This window comes from Motacilla alba, chromosome 3 (assembly GCF_015832195.1).
Source record: "Motacilla alba alba isolate MOTALB_02 chromosome 3, Motacilla_alba_V1.0_pri, whole genome shotgun sequence".
NCBI lineage: Eukaryota > Metazoa > Chordata > Aves > Passeriformes > Motacillidae > Motacilla > Motacilla alba.
This window is the reverse complement of record NC_052018.1, coordinates 72163288-72171770: the sequence shown is the minus strand read 5'-3', so window position 1 is coordinate 72171770 and position 8483 is coordinate 72163288.

Here is an 8483-nt window from a genome sequence, read left to right as displayed (position 1 = left end):
ACATCCTGGGTAGACACAGGAAGAGCATTAGAAAATCCCTGAGGAGGATTCTGATGGGCCCCTCACTGAAGGAGTTCTGTGTGCACTGTATCATGTGATTTTAAAAACATATACCAATTGTCACTGATTTCCAGGTTTCATGACCTTGTTCATCTGACCACTGGTGAAGGGTTTGGAGTACAAGTCTTATGAGGAGCAGCTGAGGGAGCTGGGAGTGTTTAGCCTGGACAAGAGGAAGCTCAGAAGGGGCCTTATTGCTCTCTACAACCACCTGAAAGGAGGGTGTAGCCAGGCGAGGGGTTGGGCTCCTTACCCAGGTAACAAGCAGTAGAGCAAGAGAAAATGGCCTCAAGCTGCACCAGGGGTGGTTTATATTAGATACTGAGTAAAAATTTCTTAATGGAAAGTGTTGTCAAGCATTGGAACAGGCTGCCCATGGAGGTGGTGTCCATCCTCTGGGATATTTAAAAGATGTGCAGATGTGTGCTCAGGGATGTGGTTTAGCGGTGGACTTGGCAGTGCATGGTTGGTGGTTGAACTCAATGAACTTATTAGTCCTTCCAAATATAAATGATTCTGTGATTTTTCTGCTTACCAGCATTCACCTGCACCATTGTATCTCACATTGGAGAGTAAAACACTGGCTGGAGAGAATGCCAGACAATGCACCATGGATGCGCTGAAGAAATAACACTCAGAGCCAGACATGGATATTCCTCTTTGCAAAGGGTGGAGATGCCACCCTCTTGGAACAAATTAGAGTTCCTGTAGTATAAAACACACCCCTGAGTACAAACAGCACTCAGCCTCCCTTTGCTTTAATTGGCCCTTTGGTGGACCAGTTTAGCCTGCTGCCAAGAGATGATTTATGGAGAGCAATTAGGTGAAACAGAATTAGTTCTTCTCTGTTCTGCTTTTTTTCACAGCAGTGCTGGGAGGAAAGCTTTCTTTTTCAGAACATATATTCCCATGTTTATTCCCCATAATTGCATCCATTGTGAATATCTGCAGGCTCCCTGTTGAGACCAAGTTCCCACTGTGCAAATATATGGATACTGTCCAGATTTCTGAGAAGAGGCAGGCCTGGTGCTCCAAACGTGGCTGTCATTTGACCAAACTTTGGGTTTGCAGAATAGAGTCCAAGTTACTCGTGTCAGCTTTTTCCACAGCTGTTGAGAAGACTGAAACCTCTAGAAAGTGACTCACTGTGTCCTCATCCTTAAGATCCCTCCGGAGATGATTGTGTCCTTCATTTGCCTCTGGACAGACCCTCATGGACTAGCTTAGGGTAGATGCCCAGATCAAATGCCTAGAGTCAAGTAGAGAGGATTCCTAGAGAGGAATACCAGACAAGGGGTTAAGGCAGGTAAAAGGCATTTTAGTGCCAACACAAGCTCAGGGATGTGAAGCACCCAAAATCTCATATTTAACCATCAGCAAACCCAGGAACTTTATCCACAACAATTCTGTGTGGGCCAAGGCACATTCTCATACACCAGAGTAACGTGTTGAATGGGGAAGGAGACCTTCAGTGCCCTAGACATACAGACTGCACACCTGCTGTCCCAAGGAGATTAACCATGTACCACTTGAGGAAATTTCTTCTTTTCAGAGTTCAGTTGCAGATGAAAATGTGTGGGCTGATTTCTATGGGGGCATGTCCTGCTGCAGGGGAATGCATGCAGATTCTCTCCTATGTGAACATTCTGATGTGCAATAAGGAATTTTTTCATGCATTAGCCTTTCTCCCAGAGGGCAGGGACAGCCTTTCCCTCTCCTCACCCTGCTGCTTCATGTCACAACACTGCAGGAAAATTCATGTCTCTGAGATTTCAGCCTTGGTGTCAAGACACTGAAAGTGCACAGGAGAGATGGTGTCTGGGGAGTGCCAGTGGTAAAAAGAGGAACAAGCAGAAAACACTTATAAAATGTCTCAGTTTTTGTGAAAATACAATACCTTGTCTGACATATGTTAAGAATCATGAGCTCATCTCTTGAAGGGCAGAAACAAACAAATCTGTACATCACCTACATGCTCTACCCCACTCCAGAGTTTTACAAGGACTGAGGAGTTTTGCTCTTTTACCATGAAATCTCCTTTTGAAAGCAGTGAAAGAGCTTTTTTCCCCTTAGATGACTTGTTATTCCTGCAACTTGGTGCTCTCTGCAGATATTCAGGGTGGGAGGGAAATGCAACATGTCCTGTGATAGTCTCTTATGGACAGGCACCAGCAACACGATCCTACTTGCTCAGGAGAGTGGCAAGCAGGACTTGAGCCACGGACCTAGAACAACTTTGCTCCTTGGGTGTCCTGGCTCATTGGGTAAAAGCAGGGTGCATTTTAACACTTCCTGGAACAGCAGGTGAACACAGACGATGAGAGGCTGTGACACCAGCCTGTGTACATTTCCGTTTGGCACGCAGTCGCAGCAGACATATTGTGACATTTAAGCAATAGAAGACCGTACTAATACAAAAGTCTTGTCACACTGAGTAATAAAGTCCTTCCTCCAGGATTCCACCATCTCGGGAACTGTGGGTCTGCAGCCCACCGGGCTCTCCCGGCAGGGGGGATAGAGCAGGTCTGTCCTTGGGCTGTGCAGGCAGTGAGTGAGTGCCTGCCAGCGTGTGAAAGCGCTGCTGGCAGAGAGGGAGCTGTCAGATCAAATGCAATTAATTCCTAGTGGGACTGCTCTGGACACCATTAGGCTCCTGCAGACTGTAAGATCTCTCTACAAGCTACATGAGCAGGCAAGATTTCAAGGTGACAGCATGCCAGCATGAGTGATGCACAGGCTGGCAACATGTGTTAAAGCTGAACACCATTTTCTTCTAGGTACCATCATTAAATGCCTGTTCCTGAAAAATCAGGAGTTTTATCCATTACCTTCAGCCATGGGAGCAAAGCACTTAGGGAGTGTGAATACCAGTGCAATTGCAGCTGCTCACAGGCACTGCCCTCCTGCCAAGACACTGCTCATCCTGTGACACCAAGAGAGGGGGCCAGATGGGCATTGTGCAGAAGAAGCAGTGGCTCTGGCAGAGGGTGAGCATCCTCTGCCAAGAGCACATGCTCAGACACACTTACTGCTAACAGGAACAGAGTAATTTTTTTTTTCTAGAGTAATTTTTTACTCTAGCAGAGACCTTTATTCACTTTCCAGCATAATTCATGGGATAGAAGGTGACACAAAGGCTTGATGTAGGATGGTTTCCATTTCGTGGCCTCCTTGCTTAGCATCATGTTAGAGCTCTGGCTTTCATCCTTTGCTGTTCAGCATTTGGCATGTGCTTTTTCTGAGTCACACTTATGTAATTCCTTCCCCATTAACATCAGGTAGACTCTGGTCATTCAGGATATAAAGTTGGTTATTCAAATGACAGCAACTTAAGGTCTTTCATAACCCTGTTGTCATTACACCTCCTGCCCTGTCAACAGTTTAACATTGGAGGGTTTATCCATAGTCTTTGGCCTGACTGACCCCGTGTTCTCCAGTGCTTGTTGCCTGCTGGCTAAGCCCCTTCAGTGTCATCTGACCTTCTCTAAGGGACTGGTTTAGGCTAGAATATTTCATTTTTGTACTCTTTCTCCTGGTGTTTGAGAGATATGACTGGTTTTGTCTAGGTCTCTTTATCGTTCTCCTTATATTTGCAAAGATTTAAGGGGAGATGTTATATGGACTGAGGTATCACCTGTGAAACTCAGCAGCTCTCTGTCCTCCCTCCTCCAGATTTGTTTGAATTTACATAAAACATCTTTGTTCTGAGATTAGTCTCATTTCGTACTGCTTGGCACCCTCTGATCCTGGCCTTGATTTGAATCCAAATGCCACAGTCACAGTCACATGAAACCACGCTGTTTCTGATACTTTCCATTACTTTGGCTCAATGCACTGCATGGACTTTTGCCCAGTAGCTTGCAGCCTGGCAGGCTTCACATATGCTCCTGCACACATCTTTGCTAACTGGGGACATCTTCTATTGCTCCAACCACAGCAGAGACCAGATAAAATTAAGCCCAGCTTGAGGCTGGTTTTTTAAGGAAATTTGTGTTGTCTTCTGGAAGTAAAGTAATACTTTCTCTGGAGAAGACATAGCTTGCTACAGAGGGGCTGGAGTATCCTCCTCTCCCTCATTTCCAGACAGAAGTGAGGCAGAGGGAAGGAAGGGGAGAAAGGACAGCATTAGGGGTTCTGCAAGACAGCCTGAGGACTGGACAGCCCTACAAAATGTTGTGGACAGCCTAGTGAAAAAGGCTAGAGAGCAATGAGAAAAGGGGTACAGAAAATCAAAGGGAGGGTTTTTAAGAAGTGCCCTTTAAAAATCTTGCAGATTAAGGGGAAAAAAATACCTTGGGGGAATTGTAGGATATCAAAATCTCATTCAAGGGAGGATCCTAAAATAACGGTGAATGTAAGAAGTCTGGTTGCTTTCACTGTGCTGCACAAAAGCAATAGGTTCTTCTAAAGAGGCATCAGTCTCAGATGTGGTCTTGGGATTCATGTGTGCTCACATCACCTGCAGCTTTGCTGTCACTGCCCACTGCTGTGGCTGGCTGTGAAATGCTGGTGTGGCCCAGCCACGCTGCACGGCTGAGGGCTGGGGGTGCTGAGCTGTCACCATGGGCTGGCTCCCCCACCACAGCCCACCTTGCCCAGCTTACCCTGATGCTGACAGCACTGCAGTGTGAGGAGGCAGCTCTCCTTCTCTCTTCCCCTTTTTGCTCAGCCTCTCTGATGGCCTGCCACCCCTTTTACACACCCAGAAATGTGAAACATCTTTTTGTATGCTTGGATAAGTAAGGACAACATTATCTGTGCTGGCAGCTGAAATATCATCATTAGACAGCCATCTAAGTGCTTTACCCAGCCAAACAGCACAGCTTTCTGAGCTGTTGTTCCAGGCTTTTGTCAGAGCTAAGCACACAATGCTGCATTAATTCATCACTTTGGGGGAGTGGCAGCTTTACAAACAAAAGAGGGCTTTTAAGATTATTTTTATTCTTAGGGCTGTGAAACACCAAGTGGCAGTATGGGAGAGGAGCCAAGTTGCAGTATGTCTTCAGCTCCCTGAGTCAGAGGCAGTCCCTAAGGGAGCTCTTGGGACTAATAGAATAGCTGCAAGAGCACTCACTTTTTTTTTTTCTTTTTTTTTTTCTTTCTTTTTTTTTTTTTTTTTTAATGACAGGAGTTATGGTTTTCAAAGGCTTTCATCAGGGTATGTTGCCAGAAGGCAATGTTAATCCTTTTTTCATCATGAATATTCTGGGCTCAGTAATACTGTTCCTCTGATTTATCCCTCAAGGAGTAAGCTAAATTGCTATTTCATGTTTTTACAGTTAAAACAGAAAAGGTAGAAAAATAAAGAAAAGTAAAAATAAAAAAGAAACCAAAACTGCAGCATGTAAGCCTTTGCTTAAGAAACATCCAGCAAAAACAAAAGAGCAGGAAGTTCTGATCTGCCTGGAGATTGACTTTTGCCACTCTATTGAAACCCCAGAAACTTTCAGTTACGAGCTCTTTCATTATTTCCTGTAGAAAAAGAAAAAAGAAAAAAGAAAAAAATTACTGGATATATATTTAACTTTCCCCTCCTCTTGCTTCCAGAATTACTGGTTTACCAAAGGGCAGTAAGGTAATAACATTTCCAACTGTTCCTGGCCGGGACAGCCCCGGCCGCGCCGGGAGCAGCGATGCGGCGGAGCCTCCGCACGGCGGCAGCTTCGGCTAAGGAGACAGGGAAGGGAAGGCAGGGATGTGCCGCGGGATCAGCGCCGGGATGCACACTGCTCTCCCTCCCCGGCGGACCTCAGACCTGCCAACACTTCCACCCCGGGGGTTCCCACTTCTGCGTGGCTGGAGCTGGTTCTGAAGGAGTGGAAGGGTTTAGCGCCCCGAGCAGGGAAATCCTGCGCGGCTCCTGCAAACTGGGCAGCCCTAATGCTGCCCGGTTCAGTCTCTCTGCTTTCTAGCAGGATCCGAGAGCAGGAGAGTCCAGCGTACCCAAACACTCGTTAGTTGTGCACCCCCCAAATTAACGCCAATCTGACAGCCCTGCCCTCATCTCAGGTCGCAAAAGGGTCTGTAGGTTGTATTTGGAGCACTGAAAATTGCCGCTGCTGTCCCAAGAGAGTTGCAGTTTTGTCCCTATGGCTGGCTTAGTGGGAGCTGCTGCAGCTCCAGAAGATGGAAGAGTCCCATAATGCCTGCAGTGAGGAAGGAGCCAGTCTATTTCTCACTGATGAACTGCACAAACTGCTTATCATTAAAAACACCCTTCGAGTGAGGCAGGAGACCACCACAGACAGTTTCTCAGAGGAACACCACATAGTGCTCAAAATAGCAGAGTCCTGCTGGTTGCAACTGTTTGCCTATCCAGGCAAAGGAGCAGGAGGAGGGGTCTTGAGAGAGACTTGGCAAAAGACAAAGGGGAACCTGAGTTTGTGCAGGCAGCACAGATATCCCATCTTCTAAAGGCTTTTCTATGGCTATGCTTTGAATTTCCAGGCTAGGAGACAACAACTATTGTGCATAGTGTCCCGTGGACCATTTGACTAGGGTACAAAAATTATAACCAGACTTTCAAAACCTCAGTAGTGACAGAAAAGATCAGCCATCAGAGATATCACTTAGGAGATCCCCAGGGAGTAAATCACTACTGAGCTTATTGCAGCATACATGCAATACTGAGGGCAGCCAGATGTTTGGTGGTGGAGGCTTTTGGAGCTGAATATTGTGTCATTTCCCAGACAGTGGTCACCTGGCTGCTTCCCTTGCTCAACTTGGGTAACAGCTTGAAGACTGCAGTGGCTGACCCAGCTGGCAAATATTGGCACAATGCAAAATCCCCCCCGGACACAAAGGCATCTGCCAGAGTTCTGATAACAAAGCTGCCACCAGATCTTTCAGGCAGGCATTTTGCTGTGCTGGTGCTGCCATCCCTGCTGCTCTGCCTTATCCACAGGACTGTATGAAGATAGAGTGAAATCAGAAGGTAAAGGTAAACACACTGGGCTGGGAGCAGAGAAACTTGGTTGTTTGTCCTTGAGATGGTGCCAATCTGTTGCATGACTGAAGGTGATTCATGTTACCTCTTTGTGTCCACTTTCACTCTCGGGACAGGCTGCTCTGTCCTGGCTGCTTCGGTCTGGGATTGTCTCTTTCTCCTCACAGGCACAGCCTGTGCCACAGGAAAGGACCCAAAATCAATCACATGTTGCTGATGTAACTGTTAGACTGCAAACTATTTTAAGATCCTCAGGGAAGGAGGTTTCCTCTGCCCACACACAGTGGGCCCACAGTCATGCCTCTGTGTACATGTGCAGGCTGTGCACAGACCATTCTTAAAATGCTCTTAAAAACTGCATCTTCCACTGGGACAGATTAAAAAAAATAGGGCTACAAAAATTCAAAGCCATCTTTACTCTCAGGCCTTGAAAACACAAGCTGTGACAAACCAAATGAAATTTTAGGCTGATTGTACTGGTGTTAATCAAGCTTCCCTGGGAAGCTGAAAGAGACAGCAAGATGGTGATGCTCTCTCCTCCAACAGGGAGGATTTGTGGCACTGCCAGGGTGAGGCCATGCCAGGTAGCTGGCTCAGCCAGGGCACCTCTCCCGTGGGGAGGGAGTACCGTGCCACACCAGCCCTTCCACCTGAGTCTGCTCTCAGGCTGCCCACTCATGTGCATTTTGGCATCATCCAGGCAGACACGCTGTTTTCCTCCACCCCAGCACAGGAACGGCACACGTGATCCTTGGGGTTTATGGGAGCCAAGTTACCAAGTTTTCCATTGCTCGTTGCTGTGAGAACCCATGGCAGAAGCAGGATAATCCCTCTCTTTCATCATCTGTACTTTGAATGTTATTATTGAAAAGCATTTTTGCAATCCTCTTTACACAAAAAATTGGGCAAGCTGAGTACATCCCTGAGGCTCACCAGAAGCTTTCACAGAAAAGTGGCTCCAGCCAGCATGGGCAGAGGTCAGGCATACAGAGAAAACACGGGAAAAAAATCACATGCATACTTATTCCTGTTTTATTAAAACAGCTAAGAAAATATTACTTTGCACTGCCTTTCCCCACTAGAGACCCCACTAGACTAGCAAAAATAAACAAATAAAATCAGGCCCATGGCAGCTTGCCACAATTCTCACAGAATGGGAGGAAAATCAGTTTACTAAAGTATAGAAATTTGCCCAAGTGTACTCCTTTCCTACTTATTCACTCTGGAAAAAGTCACCAAATACTCTGTCTGCAGCTGAAGTTAGAACAGAGCCCATAGGTCTGGCAGGAGACAGAGACACGTTTTAGACCCCAATGCAGTAACTCTGCCACAGTTTGTGCACGTACCCTGATTAAAAGAGAAAAAAACTGAAACATGGCTAATTAATATGAAGAGCCTACCCAGAGTTTTTGAAAATCATTCATATTTTCCAGGGTTTGTGTTGATTTTGAAGAGATAGCAGCATGTTCCTAAATGC